Source organism: Pseudophryne corroboree, chromosome 8 (genome assembly GCF_028390025.1).
Source record: "Pseudophryne corroboree isolate aPseCor3 chromosome 8, aPseCor3.hap2, whole genome shotgun sequence".
Lineage (NCBI taxonomy): Eukaryota > Metazoa > Chordata > Amphibia > Anura > Myobatrachidae > Pseudophryne > Pseudophryne corroboree.
Window position 1 is genome coordinate 210,312,886 of NC_086451.1, and position 24,644 is coordinate 210,337,529.

Genomic DNA, 24,644 nt, shown 5'->3' on the forward strand with positions numbered 1-24,644 from the left:
ATGCTGGATTTTATGTGAAACATTATGTTCTTTATGACACAACATATGGTATTGCTGCAAAGTACTCAGTAATTTATTTATTCATCTGTCCAACTCAGACTGACATACTTTCTAATCTCAGTTACTTCAATACTATTTCCACCTGGCAATCTGCTTGGATTGTGGAAATATAAATATTGATATATTCTGTCTTTTGCCTAGTTGATAGATAGAAGTCATTTTTGTGCTTTTACTTTCAATGATATTCTACAGCTAAAAGGCTATATTCTCGCAGTATTGATACACTTTATTCGCGTCAGTGGGGCAATGCTCACATGCTCACTGGTATCACCACAATTTAGTTGTGGGAATTTGTGAAAACATACATAATATGTATGGCCCCTTGTGAGGCCCCCTTTATTATTATTATTCTGTTTTCAAACTGTCCCAGTATCAACACCAAGATACTGGCCCTCCAATGTTTAATTTTGGCACTGTATCTATGTGAAAAATCTCCTTTCCTTTGACTTTATTTTTACATCTAAAGCAACGGACATACTGTCCAGACATTTTGAAGTAATTTGGAATACTTTTCCTCACCCCCTTTTTTTTTTGACTAGCTCAAATCAAGCAACTGGTTTTTCCATACGCAGATAGGTACCTACTTGACAATCTACAGTCATACCATGCTGGACATGCCCGATCTCATCTGATCTTGGAAGCCAAGCAGCATGGGGCCTGGTCAGTACCAGAAAGGGTGACCCTCTGGGAATACTGGGTACTGTAGTATCAAGCAACACACCTTCCGTGTATACACCCTCTTTTTACCAGTATCTTCTACCACAATTTCTTATTGCAGAAATTTACCAATGTTTACCTTCCTAGAAGGAGTCCGGAGTCGTTTAAGCCGGTTTTTCTTGTTTCTCTCATATGAATATACTCACGTATAAAAATTCATAAACCAATAGAGAAAACAAGATTCACCAAATTTTCGCTCTGATTAATTTCAAATATCAATACTCGCTTAATCCTAGTGGGTGTGCACACAAATTATCTGCCACCTACTTCATACCAAGTGAGTCACAATTGTCTTATCATCAAATAATACTTTTTTAATCACCCTGCTGATATAAACAGCATTATTTGTGTAATTTGTCTTTTTTCGTTTGATATAAAATAAAAGTTACGTTTTATCTTTATATTCACATTTACAAATATTCTATTTTCATTAACAAATCAATTTACATAAAGTGTGCCCCAGAGAGACACAAAAAACAGTCTTCTTTTTGCTTCTCTGCAAAAAAACCCATTCAATAGTTTGTTCTGAACTAATGTCCGGGAGCACCGCCAACTTCGTTCTATCCCAAAAGCCAGGCAGGCGAAGCGGTAGTTTTATGTTGGTCATTAATTTTGCCTTTTTTGGTACAAAAATTGGTTAAAAATTGTTATCATCTATTTACAATCTGGTCCTGTGCAGATTCCTAAACCCCAACCCACTACTAGTTCTGCGCATGCGTATGAGTAGAGAGAGCACCACTTTCCGTTAAACTCAATCTGACAGGTGGGCTACACCCCCAATTATGTAAATCAAGCCCTAACCATGCCCCTAATCACTCCTCCGACACTCCCACTTTTCCTCACCTTCTGATGTTGTTTTATATGAAATAAGCTTACAAAAGGAGTTATAAGCATAGTTTAATCATTGAAAAGCCTCCTGTTTATTAACTCTTAGATGTTGCAGCGATGTATATAATTTCCAATGATGAAATAAGCTTTATTTTTGCATAAATAGTGATATCACACAAGATGTCTGGGATTCTGTGACCGATAGTTGAACTCAATCCTTGTGATTTGTTAGATTTGTTACAGATAGGTGAACTATTAATGGCAGGGCACACAGACGGATGTGTGCATTAAGAGTACACTACATGTGTATTTTAAGCTATGGTGTTTGTGACAGATTAGTAAACTAATGACCAGTACACATAGACGTGTAATTTGTTTTAATTAGAAGCAGACATAGAGATCGAGATGTTCCTTACGATGTTTACGTTGTTACAGACAGATTGGTTAACCAGTACACATAGACGCGTAATTTGTTTTAATTACAGAGAAGTAATATATTATTGATCAGTACACACAGACAAAACATTTTTGCTTTAATAAAAATTTGACATTGAGAACAGTTATCATTATTACAGATAAGATAGATCTTAGTGCTCCACGCAAACAAACAGTCCTTTTGTTTTAATTAAGAGTGTTCTATAGTATAGTGTATCTTTATTATGATTTGTGTATTTTTTACAGACATTTGAAGGATCCACGCAAACAGATACCTCTGGGTCATTAATTAAGAAATAGCACTAAAAAGTTTTATCTTTATTGTGACCGATCGTTGAACTTTGATTGCAAGCAGACATGACCAGACTTGTTTGGTTCATTAATTAAGGTCTATCAAGAGTGCTATGAGAACACGGGTTTGTAATTGACTGGTTGTCGTATGTAAAATGGCATACACGCTATGAATAATGATATATTAGCAGTTAACAGCGGTTAGTTGTGAGAGAGAGAGAATACAGATTTAACTGCGCTGCAGTTACCCGACTGGTAATAAGCATAATACTTAATTGCCGGTTTATAGATGCTAACCTGGTGTATATCACTGCATGCATACCACCTATTACTGTGTTACTGTGTATTAAACCGTTTATATAGCTGCCCAACATATATTACTGTATATTACAGCGTGACATGTCCAGACCTGTATATTAATGAAAAAAGATTTACACCAAATACCACATATTACTGTGTATTACAACGTGTATATCGCTGCATGCATACCACATATTACTGTGTATTAAATGTTTATATAGCTGCACACCATATATTACTGTATATTACATCGTGACATATCCAGACCTGTATATTAACGAAAAAAATATTTACACCATATACCACATATTACTGTGTATTACAACGTGTATATTGCTGCATGCATACCACATATTACTGTGTATTAAACATTTATATAGCTGCATAACATAGATTACTGTATATTACAATGTATATATCGCTGCATACATGCCATATGTTACTGTGTATTAAACAATGTATATAGCTGCATACAGACCATATATTACTGTGTATTACAGCGTGTATAGCACTGTATACAGACCACATATTACTGTGTATTACAACGTGTATATCGCTGCATGCATACCACATATTACTGTGTATAAAACCGTTTATATAGCTACTCACCACATATTACTGTATATTACATCGTGACATGTCCAGAACTGTATATTAACGAAAAAAGATTCACACCATTTATATCATTGTATACATACCATATATAACTGTGTATTAAACCGTTTATATCGATGCATACCATAGATTACTGTATATTACATCGTGACATGTCCAAACCTGTATATTAACGAAAAAAGATTTACACCAAATACCACATATTACTGTGTATTACAACGTGTATATCGCTGCATGCATACCATATATAACTGTGTATTAAACCATTGAAATAGCTGCATAACATAGATTACTGTATATTACAATGTATATATCGCTGCATACATGCCATATGTTACTGTGTATTAAACGGTATATATCGCTGCATACAGATCATATATTACTGTGTATTACAGCATGTATAGCACTGTATACAGACAACATATTACTGTGTATTACAACGTGTATACCGCTGCATGCATACCACGTATTACTGTGTACTAAACATTTATATAGCTGCACACCATATATTACTGTATATTACATCGTGAAATGTCTAGACCTGTATATTAACGAAAAAAGATTTACACCAAATACCACATATTACTGTGTATTACAACATGTATATCGCTGCATGCATACCACATATTACTGTGTATTAAATGTTTATATAGCTGCACACCATATATTACTGTATATTACATTGTGACATATCCAGACCTGTATATTAACAAAAAAAAGATTTACACCAAATACCACATATTACTGTGTATTACGTGTATATCGCTGCATGCATACCACATATTACTGTGTATTAAATGTTTATATAGCTGCACACCATATATTACTGTATATTACATCGTGACATGTCCAAACCTGTATATTAACGAATAAAGATTTACACCAAATACCACATATTACTGTGTATTACAACTTATATATCGCTGCATACATGCCATATAGAACTGTGTATTAAACCATTTATATCGCTGCATAACATAGATTACTGTATATTACAATGTATATATCACTGTATACAGACCGCATATTACTGTGTATTACAAAGTGTATATTGCTGCATGCATATCACATATTACTGTGTATTACAACGTGTATATCAATGCATACATACCACATATTACTGTGTATTACAACGTGTATAAAAATGCTTACACCAACAATGTTGTCAGGCGGTGCTTAGTCAATCGGTAATACGTTGGCAGTCGTTTACTCTAACTCTATATCCCTAGCGCACTGTTACCCGCCTACCTCCTGTTCCCCAAGCTGTTTGCGCTTTCTCAAACTGGTTAATATTGTTACAGACTGTTACACCTTAACACGCAGCAATAACTGTGAGATTTTGTATGTTACACAGGTTTAATTCATGTTTTTTTACAGACATTTAAATTTAAAACATGTTTCAAACGTAGCCGATTATGCCTAGTCACGGTGCGGTTTCAATTATTTCTGCAAAATGATGTACTGTAAGTTGGCTTTAATAAAAGCGGTTGTCTTAACAGAACGATCTATGTATTTTGGTAGGCCTTTCATATACGGCTCAACAACTTCTTTAATAATGTCATGTTTACATGTAGCACTGTGGTTCAAACCTTTAATGGGTTTTAACAAATATCCGGCATATACCCCCCACCCCCCCAATGTTCACAACATCTTCCTGTATCTTACCCCATCAATGCATAAAATTGTATTTCAGTGTATTGGTCTACTTGTTCTGTATTTTGAATTCCAACAGCTATGTCGGTCGTCCGTGGTAAAAATATTGGGTGTTGCTGCTACACAATCAAACGCTGTAGTATTACCAGGAATTCCTGCAACAAATATTAACATTTCACCAGAACTATTCTGCTGTTCTTGTGTCATTGTCTCTATTTTGCTGTTACAGCTGCCACGTTACTGACGCTTGATACAGTTTGTAACGCAATCCTAATCTGTTGAGGCGCATCATCTTCGGAATACGACAATTTCTTTTAAGATCGGTAAAATATTGAATTATAATCTTTGTCGTTCATTCTTGGTCGATGTGGTCTGCGTTTGTTCGGGTTGATACAGCCGTGATGTATCCCCATAACCAACGGCCTAGCATTCTTCTTTAGGCTGTTATGTCCGGTCGAGGGCATTGCAAATTGTTCGTTCGCCGTTTCAGCGACGGTTGTGCGAATTGTTGTTTTGCCCAGTTATGCTAGGACAGTGCATTAGCGCATCTGAGGCATTGCAAATTGGTAAGCTAATGTGATTGATATATATGAATGGTATTGAATGTGAATTAAAAAAAAACAAATCAACTCTAGGGAACAGGCTATATAATAGGTAGCATGTATCACCATCCCAAGGTTGTGATAATCTCCAGGGCAATTCCACTGGATATTTATCCTATCATTTGGGTATCATTTTTAAACAAATAATACTATGTGATCATGTGCAATCTAACTATCTGCACCAGTATTATGTGTTCCAGAATATTAATATATATGATAAATATATAGCGTTTAAATAAGATACAGTATTCTCACACTGACATACATATGAAAACCGATAATAAGCAGTTCCGGCTACTGTAAACCTGATGATTTTGGTATATACACGTATACCTGTACTACAGGTCACTACAAAGATATGAATCATGATATATTAGATCGCTAAACAAAACAAAAGAGATCTGTAATGATTTCTGACTAACTAGTTAACTCAGTATACAGTAATCATATAGGTCCCTGTGTCATATAGATGTGCTTGGCATAAATATTTCCAAACGATCCTTAAGCTAAGATGTTTCATGCATGTTGTACCACTAAATATTGTAAATAGAATATCAACATGACAGATGATATAACTGAATTTATCATGATGAATCTTATATATTCCTATATTTTACTAATGCAATACCCTTACGGGGTATAAGTTTTAAACAAATAATACTATGTGATCATGTGCAATCTTCCTATCTACACCAGTATTATGTGTTCCAGAATCATAATATATTTGATAAATATATATCGTTTAAATAAGACACAGATGAGTTAAATTTAATAGTAACAATACTCATATGTTATGTTGGTAATAATGTAACGGGAATTAACATCGTATAAATATCTCTTTGATTGCTTATTTTGTATTTCTTTTTTTTTTAGGTTTTTTCACGACAATATCAAATTGGATTAGTATTTTTTTTAAACTGTAACAAAACATCAAATTTGATGTTTGGCAGATAAAGTTTGTTTCAGCATATAATGCCGGGTGCCGCAGTGACCTCTGTAGTGGTAAGTTCCTTTTGTAAGGTTTTTTTTTTATTTTTTTTTTTACAGCCCTTAATGTTTGTAAATGGAAAGTTTTGCAGTGTTTTTTCAGTACATAGAATGTACAAGACATAGTGCAAAACTGTTTGATAATGAGACACAGTTTAACCCATTCTCTCATTATCAAACAGTTTTGTACTATGTCTTGTACATTCTGTGTTTTATAGCTCTAAATCAAGCCAGCTGCAACTTCATTGTGAAAATATTGGCAGTTGTGAACAACTTGAACTTAATGTGTACACATCGTGTAAGTTTTACTTTGATGGTATATAAGTAGCGCCACGAGGAGTTTCAAGTTTTCCATATTTTTGTACCACTTTAGAATCACGGTGAAAGGTTCTCTTTTGGGCTCCAAGGCTGCTTCTAGTATTTTAGCGCATTAGGGGGTCTTTCTTTCTTGTTGTGTATTTTTTCAGTACATGTCTGTGCTGTCATAAGTGTATTTTCTATTGGTTTGAGAAAGCATTTCTTGTCTTATTTCCTTAAGCATCAGAGCACAGTCTCATTTTAGCTGGCTATGCTGTTGGCGACCATACATATGCCCGGCTGTCAATCTTCCTAAGCTGTCAATGTTGACAGCGTGTGTACCGGGTAAATTCTTTCTATTTATTGCTAAAGTAGCTTCCCTTTCCGCATTCTGGCCCCCATTTTTCAAGATTTGCATATTGCGTGCGATGTGGTCGGTATCTAAAGGGCCCTACACACTGGTCGATAGCAGTGATAGCAGTGTGGAGGCATCTGCGATGAACGATGCGCGGCCCCGTGCGCCTTAATTGTTGGTGTTGTGTTGCTTATGCATGCAGGCCAATATGGACGATGTCGTCCATATGAGCATGCAATGCTATGGAGCCGGGTGGCGGGGTGAAAGAAGAAACTTCACTACCCTTGCCACCTCCCCCCTGGCACCGGGTCGCCATCTGCCGTATTGGTGGTTGGCCAGCTCGGCGGTGTGTTGGCCAGTTTGTACGGTTCTTGACTGTCTAGGCTTGTATTGCAATTTGCAACGCTGTTGGCGGCATGTTTCAAACTGCACAAGCTGTGACAAGGACTTACAAAGGAGGCCGCAGCTGCAATGTTCCAAGTGTGTTGTCTGGGCGTCTAAGCATGGGCAGACATATAGTGTCAGTCGTGCACAGGGGTCCTTACATGTTGGATTTTTCTGGGGCTCCCTGCTGGAACTACATTCTGCCATTTTTAATTAAGGTTTTTTTGCGGGTGTCAATGTTTGGAAAGTTTGCTATTGTCGATATTGATACATTGTGTTGCCATGCAGGCAACAATGGTGGGCAGACTGTGTGTTATTGTGGAGGGTTGAATGCAGGTACAGGTCGAGTATCACATATCCCAAAATTCCGAAATACGGAATATTCTGAAATTCCTAATTTTTCAAGTCGGAGTGAGATAGTGAACCCTTTGTTTTCTGATGGCTCAGTGTACACGAACTTGGTTTAATACACAAAGTTATTTTAAATATTGAATTAAATTACCTTCAGGCTGCGTGTATAAGGTGTATTTGAAACATAACTGAATTGTGTGAATGTACACACACTTAATTTAAGTCACAAATGTAATACATTCATTGTGTAAATTGGCCTTCCGGATGTATGTGTTAGGTGTATAGGAAACATAAATGCATTCTGTGCTTAGACTTGGGTCCCATCGCCTGGATATCTCATTATGGTATGCAATTTTTCCTAAATATGGCCCTCATTCCGAGTCGTTCGCTCGGTATATTTCATCGCATCGCAGTAAAATTCCGCTTAGTACGCATGCGCAATATTCGCACTGCGACTGCGCCAAGTAATTTAACAATGAAGATAGTATTTTTACTCACGGCTTTTTCTTCGCTCCGGCGATCGTAATGTGATTGACAGGAAATGGGTGTTACTGGGCGGAAACACGGCGTTTCAGGGGCGTGTGGTTAAAAACGCTACCGTTTCCGGAAAAAACGCAGGAGTGGCCGGAGAAACGGAGGAGTGTCTGGGCGAACGCTGGGTGTGTTTATGACGTCAAACCAGGAACGACAAGCACTGAACTGATCGCAGATGCCGAGTAAGTCTGAAGCTACTCTGAAACTGCTAAGTAGTTTGTAATCGCAATATTGCGAATACATCGGTCGCAATTTTAAGAAGCTAAGATTCACTCCCAGTAGGCGGCGGCTTAGCGTGTGTAACTCTGCTAAAATCGCCTTGCGAGCGATCAACTCGGAATGAGGGCCAATGTTTAAAGGCAATATCCAAATTAATTCTGTTCCCAAGCATTTTGGGTAAGGGATACTGATTCTGTATCTTACAAACCTGGCGCCACTCCTCCCTCATACATTTGGTGTATACCTAGTATTTGTGGTTTTTCAAAGAAAACTGTTGTTTTACTAGACATAGGCTGAAATACTTACTGCTCAAATCTTCTCTTTACATGTTGTTGTGTTTTGCATTTTTAAGTGTAAATACATGTGTATTAACTGTTACATCTAAATTGTCATATTATATGTATCTGTAAAGCTCTCAGAACTATAACATTATCCATGTCCTTACTAAGTTTTGTTTTTATAACCTTAATTGGCTGTTAATTATCTTTTTAGGCTGGCAAAGATGTTCTTGTGAAGCAACGTGTGTCTGATTCTGGTGCCCATTTATGTGTTGGTGGAGTGAAAGCTGTGCAAGACATACGGCTCCACAAGACTGGCAAACAGAAGTCTGTGCTCCTGTTGTCCAGGTAATTATTATAATTTTTTTTTAGGTGGGTTAGGGTTTTAATCGCATTCAATAAATCACAGTATGGTACTTTAAGCTGGGAGACATACCAGGTTTAGGGGGCTATTTAATTACTGCTGCTACCTCTCCCACACTGCACTATTCTATTGTGGTCAGTTTACGGCAGGTTCCCCTCTTTTTTCATCCATTTCTTTGCGTTGTGTGTAATGTGGCAAAATAAATGCTTGTAGACTAACACCCCCCCCCCCCTTTGGCTGTGGGTGTAAAAGGGCAAGGATGAACTTTATTTTGGGTTATCGATCTTTTTTTGTTTCTTTTTTTTGGGGGGTAAGGTTAGAAAAATGGAATAGCAATGTAATAATGACTTGGCTTTTGAGATTTGAAAGTGGCAATTACTTGTAAGCCAAAAGTAGTGCTACTAACTGTTTAGGTCTTTATAAATATAATCACCGTTTGGACCACATCCCTGATGTACTGTACGCGAGATACCTTATATTTCCCCGCTTGTGTGAGTTTGGAGATTGGAAGCTGGATTTTTCGGCCGAATCAAGATGAGACACAACACACCAGCATTAAGCTGTTGTTCCAGCTGCTGATGTGAGGGGGAGGGCTTAAACTCACCAACTTTGCCACCTGCAAAAATTGAATTTTTATTTTCACTACGCAATACTTTAAAGTGAATCGCAGGTGATGCACTGTCCCCAACCTTACTGTTCCTCATATGTCAGTGCCAAATTCTACAAATAGCCGGCATGTACAATCTACAGCACCTGTGGCTTGTGGTAACATGAACTCGAGCTCATTTTTAAAGGGCAATGTTGGGTCTGCTCCTAGCCATTGCTTCTGCCCCCATTTTCCTTCCCGCACATCCCTGTAGCTGACTTTCCAGATTGGGCTAAAGCTATTTTAGACAGAATGTTGAGTAATGTTTGGGATGTAATTGGTACATTTTCCTTTGTATGTTTTTGGATGTTTTGTCATTTGTAAATTTTTGTATTGGAATTCATTTTTGTAAAACATTGTTTAATACTTTCTTTGCTCAGCCAAGAAGCAAATTCCGTAAATCATGAAACTGCAACTACTGAAAACCAAAACCAGTTTTCCTCTGACGAGCAACCAGTAAATGTGCCCAAAGTAACACAGAAACGTAAACGTATCACAAAGCCAGAGGAGCGTATACGCGCCCCAAAATTTACTCCTGCCGAGAATGATGTTCTGATTCAAGGTGTGGTGAAGAATTATTCAAAGTTATTTGGTCGCCTTAACGGCCTAAGTGTGCCCTACGAATCTAAGGAATCTATATGGCGAGAGATTGCCATGAATGTTAGCGCAGAGGGAGTCTGTGTGCAAACAGCCCATGTTTGTAAAAAATGTTACCATGATTGTAAGAGTAATGTTAAACGAAAAATGGCCCTGGAGAAAAAATATGTATCTGGCACTGGTGGTGGATCTCCAATACAAGTTGATTTTCATTCTTGGGAAGTTCCTTTACAGGGAATAGTTTGCCCTGCTGGAATATTTGGAATTGAAGGAGGCATTGATACTGGCAACGTTAAGAATGTTCAAGGTAATTGTGTTTTGATTTAGTGACCTGTCTTGTAGTCCCTTAAAATGGCTACACACTATTTAATAATGTGTAGCCATTGGGCACTGATGTAAACCGTACCCTAATTTACTATTAATTTGTGTGGACTGAGGAAGGGGTGTTTTGAATGGAGAGGAGCAAGGGCCATGTTGCATTTCTTTGCATGGCTTTAGCAGTCTCTCTCTTCCGTTGGATCCGTTGTAAACGTACAATGGGCCTTCTGGCTGAGGACACATGGGTGTGCACATTGGTAGTGAGATCCAGCTATCTCTTCTGACAATAGTGGGGACAATGTGTTGCCAACGTACATATTATCTACTTTATGGGCTAGTATGTATACTGCATTAGTTTATTAAATGTTGTTGCTTGGTAGATTGATAAAGGGGGGTACTCAATAAGAGTGTTAAACTGACGTCTTGTGGGCAAGATGGCAGTTTCCAACTGGAAAAGGTCTGAAGGGTTTCCAACCTATTCAACAGGGCCACATGCTGTAGGAAAACAGGTGGATTGACGGATTCCCCTCCAATCCACCTGCTGCTGTTGGAAACAGTGCCAAAGCCTACAGGTTTTGTCCCCCTTTCTGACAAACTTAATCAGAGTAGAAAACAAGTTGGATTGAGGTGAGTAGATGGGGAGCGTGGCAGCCTATGGGGATGAGAGGTACCTTGACGGCTGTCCCCCAGCCAGGCACCTCTCTCCCTGTCCTGCCTCCCTCGCCGCCGCTGTCATCACCCTGGCTGCCAGCATTGTGCGCCGATTGGCTCGCTGCTCCTCCCACAGCTGCTGTCAGCGCACTGGGCCGCCACTGCCAGCAGTGGCAGAACAGGGCACCTGGAAGGGCCAAATCAGCCAGTTGGATTTGCCCGCTGTTTGAATTGGGTTTGTCGGGTACATTTCCCCAAAAAGCTTTTTGGAATGGGCCCAAGTATTATTGAATATACGCCGAAATTTTTGGGTGTCAGAATATTTCACAAAATTGTCTGTGAAGCGGAGCACACTCTTACAGAAAGTGTTGTTAGGTGGGAACTCCTGTAAGTTTGCCAGGTTCAACAAATTTCATGACCTTTGTGTCGGGATGAGGTGGTGTATAACATGCTGAACTCACCATCTTGGAGCTGTAATGGCTTGGAATATTGGGGGAGATGGCTGAGAAATGACCTAATGAAGGTTATGTGCCTGGGAGCGTCTCACCACATGATTGTGCTGATAAGCCCCCACCTGCCACCATAATGTATTATAGAAGGCCCCGGCAATGTGGAAGGGTGCTTTGTCACCTGTCCCCTGAGATGCGTCCTCCCACATTGGGCAGACTTAACGCTGCAAGCTGGAGTAGTGTGCATGTGCCCTAATTTCTGCTCCCCGTGAGCCCTGCAAATTGAGCTGGCGCATGCACGGTTAGGCAATGAGGACACAGCGCATTGAGGAGACAGGGATAATGACAGAGGGGGCTGGGGAGACGTGTGTGGCGCCACAGAATCTTTTGTTTGGGGCCCAAAAAAAACGCCTGTCGGGAGGAGCCAAAGACAGCAGGGAGGCATACCAAATGGAATGACGCAGTATCCACAAAAATAGCTCAGGTACTTAAGTATTTGCTTAGAGACGGTAGCGCCTCACTACACATGCAGACTGGAAAATTGTGACTTTATTTTACGCTATGCGCGCACCATAAGCAAGCTTGAATCGACCAATCAGACATTCAGGGTTTGCAGAAACAACAGGAAATAACGTGCTCGATGTGCTAAGAACACATAGTGCACGTTCATACATCAGCCTCTATGTCCTGCTGAAGACATCCAACAATGTCCTCATAAGGTTTGAACAACTATAAGCTTTGCCTCACCATGGTGGAACCGTAACCCTCCTTATTTTTTTATTTTTGTTAGCGCTGAAATTTGTGCTCGGGAAAAGTTTAGTAAAATTAATTTTGAAAAAATGTTGGAAAGAAAATATAAATGTGCAGGTGTAATACAGAAAATGTGTTGTTGGACTTGATTAGGAGGACGTTTTCAATCTGAAATTTGTAATGTTATTTATGGTCTCTTTCTAAATCTCAAACGAAATGTGGCCAAACATTTTTTTTTTGTGTGCATTGCATAGCAGAAACTACTGACCGTCAAAACACTCATGATGGTGGAATAGATACAAATGATACACCCCTTTTACTGCAGAAAAATCACAAGCAATATCCCAAACGCTCCACTGTGCCAGGATGCAGTTTGAAAATGCTTGTGGAAACTGGTTTAACAAAACACAAGCAAAAACAAGTGCGCTGACCTAGGTGGAGTTCAGGTTAATTAATTTTTCATCAACTTGTTAGTGTGTGCTGCTGCTTCCCCCTAATGAGGCAATTGCCAACCTCAAGATAGTAAACTGAAGAAGTATTTTTTGTTTTGGGGATGCGCTACACCACTTGCAAAGGAATAAAAATGCTCATAGACATGTACATATAATTCTAAATATTCGTGTGTATAGAAAGGGTTTAATACTCCTCACACAATTCCATAAAACAAAAAGTTATGATTTATTTTTAGAGAATTTCATATATAAACAGCTTAAATTTTTTTTCATTAATATAAAAGCATGTATTACTGGGCACAAGTTTAAAACAAACTTTTTCTTTAGAAGACACACCTGTAGAAATTAGTTGTATAGCTGATATAGCTTTTTTAAAAACAGTCCTTAGAATTTGAAACAGTGTTGATCTATGTAAAGTGTCCTGTTAGATCTAATACATTGTAGCGATCTTTGCTACAAATTAGCTTTGTTTTGAATGGACAAAGTTCACTGAGTCACTGCTGTGCACAGCTTTTGATGTTATTATTAAGCATGCATTATGGATTATTAAACCACTTGACCTTGCATCCACGTTATTTTCCCCTGGTTCCAAATATCACAGCTTGATCCCTCCAGACTTTTAGTACCTCTATTGGGTTGCCGTGTTTGTGTTCTGCCGGGATTCAGGTGTTGCTGCTGGTTCCGATTTATTTGGGGTCCGTGGCTGTCACCGTGGTAATTATGAATGGGCTCCTTTGAACGTGTAACGCGTTTCTCCGCCTTATTCCGTCGATATCAGCGGCTTCCTCAGACACAGTCCATAATGAGCCCCGTTCTCCTCTTTATATATCATCATCACCTGGTTCCGTCTACGCGCCCTCTTGCGCTTGTAAATTCCGTCTTGCGTTCCAAGACCTTTTTGCGCATGCCCACTTCTTAGTGCGTCTCAAGCCTCCATCTTATCTATCATATTAGTTACTTTCTCCGTGGTTCTATAATTCTTACACCTTTACAGGTTCTCCTCATTTGGCTATATCAGCTTACACATAATTTTTACATCTTTATACTATCCATAAATTAAATATACATCGCTGTCTCTTTTTAAAAAACAACATTTTATAAAAAATATAAATCAACTCTAATCTCTCTATAGCTACATTAAGCAATAGTATATTAAACCTCTTTCAACAAGTACAATTCCTTCACTCCACCCTTTGTTTACCTATAATTCTTTAATTATCTATTCTTTTTGATATTATTATACAGTACTTTTACTCCTTACATTCCAAGATATCTATCAAGAGAGAAACCTAGGTACATATAAGCATATTTATCATGTTTTTCTAATGTTTTTATACATTTATTACCCCATATAATATTTCATTCGTTGGGACTAAATTTTTATCTAGTGATTCTTATCCTTAAACATCCAAAAAACATTGCTTACTATCTAAAGAACACCATTGCTGTAATCAGCCCCTCATATTTTATTCGAACACCGACACAACTGGGTCTTCCCTCCCATTCCTGTGGCAACCCCTTCACTCTCTCCCCCCCCACACACACACACACTTTTTGTTGGTGCATGTGAACGTGTTGCGCCTTGTTATTAGATGTTATTTAGTTCTATAGTGTCATTCAAACCTAACGGAAACATGCTGTGCAAACAAAAAATCCAGTACGCTTCTCTTTTACATAATCTTGTGTAGCGATTTCCCCCCCCCTACACGTAATATCCACCCATTCAATACCCGTAAACTTTATATTGGCCATGTTTCCATCTTGACAATTTGTAACATGTCTATAGAGTGTATTCGTTCTTAATTTCTTTTCAATATTCCTTTTATGTTCCATAAATCTGCAATTTAATGTTCTTATTGTCCTACCTATATATTGTTGTCCACATCCACATTGTAGTAGATATATAACGAATGTGGACTTGCAATTCATGAACCTCTTTATGGGATACACTACTTTAGTTGTAAATGATTCAAAACTTGTTACCTTTCTTTCTGAATGTTTACACGTACAGCAACCTGTTCTTCCACAACGGTGGAAACCTTTTGGTCTTTGTGGGAGCCAGCTTCTTACATCATCCTGTTTTGTTTCTTGTTTAAATAGACTGTGAGTTAGTTTTAGCCTCAAGTTCTCAGCTTTTCTAAATATTACCTTATCTGACAACTCTGTGGTCTTATTCAATACCTCATCAAGTTTAAGTAGAGGGAAGTTCTTCTTAAAGATTTTCTTAATTTCTCCAAATTCTGTGTGATATTTGGTAATAAAGGAGGTCGTTCTGTTCTTTGTTTTCGATTGTTCTATTAATTCTTTATGCAGGCCTTTTTGGGAGATGTAAGGTTTTGTTGTGCTTCCCTTCAATATATTTTCCCTTTCTATATCTATGACCTCTTGTAAAGCTTTCTCCAGTATATGATTTGGATACCCCTGTTGACTAAATGATTTGTAAATTTCTTCTACCTGTCTGTAAAAGCCTTCCTCTGATGAACAATTTCTTTTAATGCGAAGGAACTGGCTCTTTGGTACGTTGTCTTTCCACACTTTATAATGATTACTCTTATAGTTTAGATATCGATTCTGATCTACCTTTTTAATAAATGTTTCTATATGAATCTTTTCCCATACCTTTGCTGTTAGTGTAATATCCAGAAAATTTATAACCGATTCGCTAATCGTGTTGGTAAACTTGATCCCAAAATCATTATTATTAAGACTTCTTACGAAATTCTGCGCAGACTGGAGATCCCCTTCCCAAATAAAAAACAGGTCATCTATAAACCGTCCATATAGGACCAGGCCCGCCCCGCCTCCCCACCCCAAACATGGCGCTCCTCAAAGCGACCCATAAATAGGTTGGCGAAGCTCGGGGCGAACCTGGTCCCCATCGCGGTTCCGCGGATTTGTAAATTATATTAGTCAAAGAGGTGCACCGATATCTCTGTGCGCACTATGCAGCTGGTGATAAATCTGTCAAAACAGAGGTTTTCCCATCCCTCCACCAGAAAGTCAAAAATGCAACAGAATAGAGAAACCAATCCACCAGCGCAAATTCAAAAGAAATATTAATAATGAATACTTATATTCGTATTGGAGTAAATATTGGAGAAAAGGGTTACAATATTTACTCCAATACGAATATAAGTATTCATTATTAATATTTCTTTTGAATTTGCGCTGGTGGATTGGTTTCTCTATTCTGTTGCATTGTAAATAATATTGTTTATTAAATAAGAAATAATTATGATATAGAATAAATCTAATTGCCTGTATTATAAATTGTTTCATGTTATCCGTGAGTGAAATGTCTGTTTTTAGATAGTGTGATGTTGTTTGAATTCCCAATTCATGATCAATGTTTGAATATAAAGATTCAACATCACAAGTAATAAATTTGTAGTTTGATTTCCACTCAATATCTTTAATTAAATTTAAAAACTGAGTCGTATCCTTAATAAAGGAGCGTAAACTTTTAACATGAGTCTGTAAATGACTATCTACAAAAAAAGATAGATTATTCGTCATAGAGCCTACCCCCGAGATGATTGGTCTCCCCGGGGGGGGCTTCTAATGACTTATGTAATTTAGGTAAAAATAAAAAGTCGGGATCACTGGGTATAATGAATATAAAAAATTAAAGGTCTCTCTTGATATAGTTCCCTCTCCTACAGCGCTATCTAGAAAACATTTTATTTTTTCTGAAATATATTAGTGGGATTACAAGTCAATTTCTTATAGTACTCCTTATTGTCTAACTGTCTATACGATTCCTTTAAGTAGTAGGTGGTATCCATTATTACTACCCCCCCTCCCTTATCTGTATGTTTAATAGTAATGGTTTCATTCTTCATCAGATTTTTTAGGGCGTTTCTTTCCCCTCTGTTTAGATTATCTTTAATTTGGGTATGTTCTAACTTATTACACATTTCTCCAAAGTCCTCCATGGTTGTTTTATGGAAGCTTTCAATATATGGTCCTCTATACTGTAGAGGATAAAACTCTGACTTTACTTTAAATTTTAATTTTTCCGGGGTAGTTTCATGCATATCATATAAACTAATGGGGGTGGTGTCTTGTACGGATTCTGATGCTAGTTCCTCTAATAATTCAACCATATATTTATCTTCATCATTAACAGGTGTCCCTATTTATTTCATCATTAACAGGTGTCCCTATTTCACCTTTTTGTTTCAATGATTTTATTGCAAAATAGCGTTTCCTACTAAGAGTTCTTATATATTTGTTCAAATCTACAAATAGCTCGAATAAATTTGGTTTGGAGGATGGTGCAAAATTTAATCCTCTTTCTAACAATCGCTCCTCTTCTTTGCTGAGGATTTTACTGGAAATATTAAAAACTCCTTTTCCTGTTATGTGTGTCTTGTATTTTTTCTGGGATTTCCCTCTACTCCCTCTTGGTTTTCTGTATCTTGGTATCCTTTTCTTTTTAGTGGCCAGCTTCTTTCCTCCGGGTTCGTGTTTAGATGATCCCATGGTTTGTGGTTCTCCCCTAAAAAAACCTTTTCTCTTACAACTCTATTTTGGGGCTCCCTCTCCTCTAATTTTCTATCCTTCCTATATTGATCTTGTATCCACCCCCCTCTTGGACTCCTAGTTTTCCATTCCCCACATGCTGATTCTTCTAGTGTTCTAAACCTACTTCCTCTTGGTGTATGATGTTCTATCTTCCTTCTATCTATCCATCCCTGTTGTTCCCTTCCTCTTATTCCATTCCTATTCAACATTAATGATTTCCTTTCATGATCTCCTTCCCTGTTTTTCCATTTACTTTGGGGTCTGAAAACTTTTTCTTCTATTTCACCATGTTCCCTCCATTTTCTATTAAAGGAGTGGATTTCCCCTTTTTCATAATCCATTTTATCTCGATTTAGTTTGTCATATTTCCTATCAATCAGTGTTTTTTCAAATTCCTCTACTTTTTTATTTACCCTTAAGTCTCTCTCAGAAAATCCTTGGTCACCTATAAAACTTTTTAATAAGTCCTGTATTTTCTCAATTTCTTGCTGAATAATATGCACTTTATTTTCCCTATACTTAATTAATAGCTTCATTAAATTCCTAGAACAATTGTCTAGGGCTAGATTCCAATCCTCAGAGAATTGTTTATCTTCCTTAAATGTTGATGTTTTCAGGATTCTTAAACCCCTAGGGATCAGATTTTGATCTAAATATTTTTGCAATGATACCTGATCCCACCAATGTTTTGTTTCCTCTATGCATAGGTTTTCTAGCTTATTGAAAAGACCATGCATATCACTCTTGTTGTCATTGCTGGTATTCCCTCCTGGTGTTATATTCCCCTTAAGGTACTGATTTCTTCTCCCTAATCTTTCTGAAATGCATTTTAATGTTGACATTGTATCAAATTCTGGTAAACTTATCTGCTGCACTTAAACAATTTTCCAAAGATAAACAAAACACAAGCAAAAACAAGTGCGCTGACCTATGTGGAGTTCAGGTTAATTCATTTTTCATCAACTTGTTAGTGTGTGCTGCTGCTTCCCCCTAATGAGGCAATTGCCAACCTCAAGGTAGTAAACTGAAGAAGTATTTTTTGTTTTGGGGATGCGCTACACCACTTGCAAAGGAATAAAAATGCTCATAGACATGTACATATAATTCTAAATATTCGTGTGTATAGAAAGGGTTTAATACTCCTCACACAATTCCATAAAACAAAAAGTTATGATTTATTTTTAGAGAATTTCATATATAAACAGCTTAAACAAACTTTTTCTTTAGAAGACACACCTGTAGAAATTAGTTGTATAGCTGATATAGCTTTTTTAAAAACAGTCCTTAGGATTTGAAACAGTGTTGATCTATGTAAAGTGTCCTGTTAGATCTAATACATTGTTGCAACCTTTGCTACAAATTAGCTTTGTTTTGAATGGACAAAGTTCACTGAGTCACTGCTGTGCACAGCTTTTGATGTTATTATTAAGCATGCATTATGGATTATTAAACCACTTGACCTTGCATCCACGTTATTTTCCCCTGGTTCCAAATATCACAGCTTGATCCCTCCAGACTTTTAGTACCTCTATTGGGTTGCCGTGTTTGTGTTCTGCCGGGATTCAGGTGTTGCTGCTGGTTCCGATTTCTTTGGGGTCCGTGGCTGTCACCGTGGTAATTATGAATGGGCTCCTTTGAACATGTAACGCGTTTCTCCGCCTTATTCCATCGATATCAGCGGCTTCCTCAGACACAGTCCATAATGAGCCCCGTTCTCCTCTTTTTATATCATCATCACCTGGTTCCGTCTACGCGCCCTCTTGCGCTTGTAAATTCCGTCTTGCGTTCCAAGACCTTTTTGCGCATGCGCACTTCTTAGTGCATCTCAAGCCTCCATCTTATTTATCATATTAGTTACTTTCTCCATGGTTCTATAATTCTTACACCTTTACAGGTTCTCCTCATTCGGCTATATCAGCTTACACATAATTTTTACATCTTTATACTATCCATAAATTAAATATACATTGCTGTCTCTTTTTAAAAAACAACATTTTATAAAAAATATAAATCAACTCTAATCTCTCTATAGCTACATTAAGCAATAGTATATTAAACCTCTTTCAACAAGTACAATTCCTTCACTCCACCCTTTGTTTACCTATAATTCTTTAATTATTTCTTCTTTTTGATATTATTATACAGTACTTTTACTCCTTACATTCCAAGATATCTATCAAGAGAGAAACCTAGGTACATATAAGCATATTTATCATGGTTTTTCTAATGTTTTTATACATTTATTACCCCATATAATATTTCATTCGTTGGGACTAAATTTTTATCTAGTGATTCTTATCCTTAAACATCCAAAAAACATTGCTTACTATCTAAAGAACACCATTGCTGTAATCAGCCCCTCATATTTTACTCGAACACCGACACAACTGGGTCTTCCCTCCCATTCCTGTGGCAACCCCTTCACTCTCTCCCCCCCCCACACACCCTTTTTGTTGGTGCATGTGAACGTGTTGCGCCTTGTTATTAGATGTTATTTAGTTCTATAGTGTCATTCAAACCTAACGGAAACATGCTGTGCAAACAAAAAATCCAGTATGCTTCTCTTTTACATAATCTTGTGTAGCGATCCCCCCCCCTACACGTAATATCCACCCATTCAATACCCGTAATCTTTATATTTGCCATGTTTCCATCTTGACAATCTGTAACATGTCTATAGAGTGTATTCGTTCTTAATTTCTTTTCAATATTCCTTTTATGTTCCATAAATCTGCAATTTAATGTTCTTATTGTCCTACCTATATATTGTTGTCCACATCCACATTGTAGTAGATATATAATGAATGTGGACTTGCAATTCATGAACCTCTTTATGGGATACACTACTTTAGTTGTAAATGATTCAAAACTTGTTACCTTTCTTTCTGAATGTTTACACGTACAGCAACCTGTTCTTCCACAATGGTGGAAACCTTTTGGTCTTTGTGGGAGCCAGCTTCTTACATTATCCTGTTTTGTTTCTTGTTTAAATAGACTGTGAGTTAGTTTTAGCCTCAAGTTCTCAGCTTTTCTAAATATTACCTTATCTGACAACTCTGTGGTCTTATTCAATACCTCATCAAGTTTAAGTAGAGGGAAGTTCTTCTTAAAGATTTTCTTAATTTCTCCAAATTCTGTGTGATATTTGGTAATAAAGGAGGTCGTTCTGTTCTTTGTTTTCGATTGTTCTATTAATTCTTTATGCGGGCCTTTTTGGGAGATGTAAGGTTTTGTTGTGCTTCCCTTCAATATATTTTCCCTTTCTATATCTATGACCTCTTGTAAAGCTTTCTCCAGTATATGATTTGGATACCCCTGTTGACTAAACAAACAAAGCTAATTTGTAGCAAAGATCGCTACAATGTATTAGATCTAACAGGACACTTTACATAGATCAACACTGTTTCAAATCCTAAGGACTGTTTTTAAAAAAGCTATATCAGCTATACAACTAATTTCTACAGGTGTGTCTTCTAAAGAAAAAGTTTGTTTTAAACTTGTGCCCAGTAATACATGCTTTTATATTAATGAAAAAAATGTTTCAAGCTGTTTATATATGAAATTCTCTAAAAATAAATCATAACTTTTTGTTTTATGGAATTGTGTGAGGAGTATTAAACCCTTTCTATACACAGGAATATTTAGAATTATATGTACATGTCTATGAGCATTCTGGAAACTGGTTTGTATTATAAATTGTACCTTACTTTATAAAATATGGTGATTTTACAAACACAGGTTGTGTTTACAAATTAAATAGCCAGAGATGTTTCATAGGTCATGCAGCAGGAGTTTTTGTATATGCAGAGATTATGTGCAGATATTCCACCACATCCACCATGTCTAAGTGTGCCACTATGTCTTTGGAAACGTTTGGGATCCGTCACTAGCTTTGACTGTTCTAACACTAGCAGGTGGTGTATTTAACAGATGGTAGTGTTCAAGTACATTTCAGTACCTAAAGTGACTGTTGGCCCTGGGTGTAGAGTCTTGGAATTTCTGAACAGTGGCAACGATGCCTACTAATATTCAAGTTAACGTACATGTCAAGAGTATGCTTTTTAGAAGAGTCACACTGCATCAGCAGTATGTTGGTGAGCTGTTTGCTGATGGTTTTGAAAGTTAATTGCGAAAATTTGCAGCTATACACCCAGGCGGACTAGTTGGTACTACATCTGGTGGTTACTATTGATACTTCTACTTTGTTTGTAAAGACAAACATCAAGTGGCCCTGCTGCACCATTAGTGAAGCTACTGTCCATGTCCTTGGGTTATTTCTTTTTTAATTTTTTTTGTTAAACGTTACATTTTCACCACTCAAAAAACAAACAAAAAAATAAATTCTGCTAACTCTCTCTCTCTTTACAGACTCGCCATTACCCTCTGTAGACATTAGTGACATTGGCAACATTACTTATGTCATAGATCAACAAGGTATAGACACTATTTCAACGTATTCTCTACACTTTTGAGAAGTAACACATTTTAACAAGTAATGGTTAGTTTTGCAACATTGCTTATGTATTTTTTCCTTTCATTTTGCATTTTCTAGAATCTCACATTACAGACTCTTCAAGTCAAGTCTGTGAGGTTGTCCTGATGATGGATTCATTTGAAAATGATTACATGTCTCTCCCAAATACCCCTACTTTGGAGGACAATTGTAAGCCTGTGGATAATGATCAAATCAGCGTGGAATCGATAGTTTTGACACAAGAAACTGATTTTTATGCTGCCTCAACACCGGCACCCTCTGAGATATACTCTCAACAAGCTGAACAAATTCACATATTCAATACCAATGATATGTCTCAGGGCCTTAGTGATCCCTCCCAAATCAATAGAATGTTTGTCGAATACATGGAAGAGTATAGAAATTTATTACGAAATGAGTTTGGTGAGTTTTCCAAAGGAATAAATAGTTTCCATAGTACAGTTAGTGTAATTATTGAAAAACAGCAAAATCAAAACACCAATCTCCTTTCGACAATAAATTCCATAGCCAAATCTTTGGAGGCCCTGGTGGTGTTAAAAGCAAAGGAAGTACAGTACCCAGGCCCGGCGCTACCCGCTCAGCGAAGGGATGCAGTGCAGGGAGGCGCTGGGACAGAGAGGTGCTTCCCCTGCACTGAATCCCTTCACTGCTGCGCCGTCCTGTTTCCCCCTGCTGCTGCTGTGACTGTCACGGTATGACAGTCACTGGCAGCAGCGCCTGCAGAATCAAAAACCTCCTGCCTCCCCTCCCCGTGTGACAGCGGCTGAGTACGGGACAGAAGGGGGCGGAGCTAAACGGCCTGAAAGGGGGCGGGACTAAACGGGACAGAAGGGGCGGAGCTACACAGACCAGGCTGCAGTACAGAGGGAGACTGGCTTAGGTAAGTGGTGTGTGTGTGTGTGTGTGTGTGTGTGTGTGTGTATGTGTGCATATGGTGGGTGGGTGTGTATGTGTGTGTATAAATGTGTGAATTGTGTGTGTGAGGTATGTCTGCGTACGCGCACTTTATAAACGCTAGTACTGGGGGGGCATTACGTATAATGATGCTACTACTGGGGGAGGCCATTACATGCAAGGACGCTACTACTACTGGGGGGCATTACGTATAAGGACGCTACTACTACAGGGGGGCATTACGTGAAACTACGCTACTACTGGGTTGGCCATTATTTATAAGGACGATACTACTACTAGGGGGGAATTACGTATAAGGATGTTACTACTACTGTGGGTGCACTACGTATAAGGATGCTACTACTACAGGGGGGCATTACGCGTAACAACGCTACTACTACTGGGAGGGTGCATTACATATACGGACGCTACTACAGGGGGGCATTACGCGTAACAACGCTACTACTGCTGGGGGGGCATTACTTATAAGGACGCTACTACTACTACGGGGTAATTACATATAAGGAGGCTTCTACTGGGGGTGCATTATGTATAAGGACGCTACTACTACTGTGGGGCATTACGTATATGAACGATACTACTATTAGGGGGAATTATGTATAAGGACGCTTTTACTACTGGGGGTGCACTACGTATAAGGACGCTACTACTGCTGGGGGGGGCATTACGTATAAGAACGCTACTACTACTTGGGGGCATTATATATAAGGACGCTACTATTACTGGGGGGGCATTACGTATAAGGATGCTACTACTGGGGGGGCATTATGCATAAGGACGCTACTACTACAGGGGGGGGCATTACATGTAAAGATGCTACTACTGGGGGGGCCATTACGTATAAGGACGCTACTAGTACTGTGGGGGGGCATTACGTATAAGGACGCTACTACTACTAGGGGGGAATTACGTACAAGGACGCTTCTACTACTGGGGGTGCACTACATATAAGGACGCTTCTACTACTGGGGGGGGCATTACGTATATAAGGACGCGTCTACTACTGGGGGTGCACTACGTATAAGGATGCTACTACTACTCTGGGTGCATTATGTATAAGGATGCTACTACTACTGGGGGGGCACTATGTATAAGGATGCTACTACTACTGGGGGGCATTATGTATAAGGATGCTACTACTACTGTGAGTGCATTATGTATAAGGGTGCTACTACTACTGGGGTGTATTACATATAAGGACGCTACTACTACGGGTGGGGCATTACGTATAAGGTTAATAAGATTGTGCTACATTGTGGCGTAATTTTAAATGGGGGTACTATTGTGTGGCCATGCCCCTTACTTGTGAGACCACACCCCTTTTCCCGGCGCACGCCAACGGAATATGGGAGGGCGCAATTTTATAGTTTGCAGGGGGGCGCCGAACACCCTAGCACCGGCCCTGACAGTACCCCTCAAATTTGTTGTCCAGGTCAGACAATAGTCTAGTGTTTGGTGCTAGTACGGTGGATCCAATTCCTGCTTGTACAGGACCTGTAGGTGAGTTTAAGTCTGGTGCTTTGGAACATGTTACTGGCAATGAATTTTTTTTAAAAGAAAAAGAAAAAAAAACA

General features: G+C 38.3%; 1 pseudogene; it reads left to right on the top strand.

Moving 5' to 3' along the window:
• The first annotated feature begins 650 nt into the window (after positions 1 to 650).
• Positions 651 to 769, top strand: LOC134950168 (5S ribosomal RNA; annotated as a pseudogene).
• Positions 770 to 24,644: the final 23,875 nt, after the last annotated feature.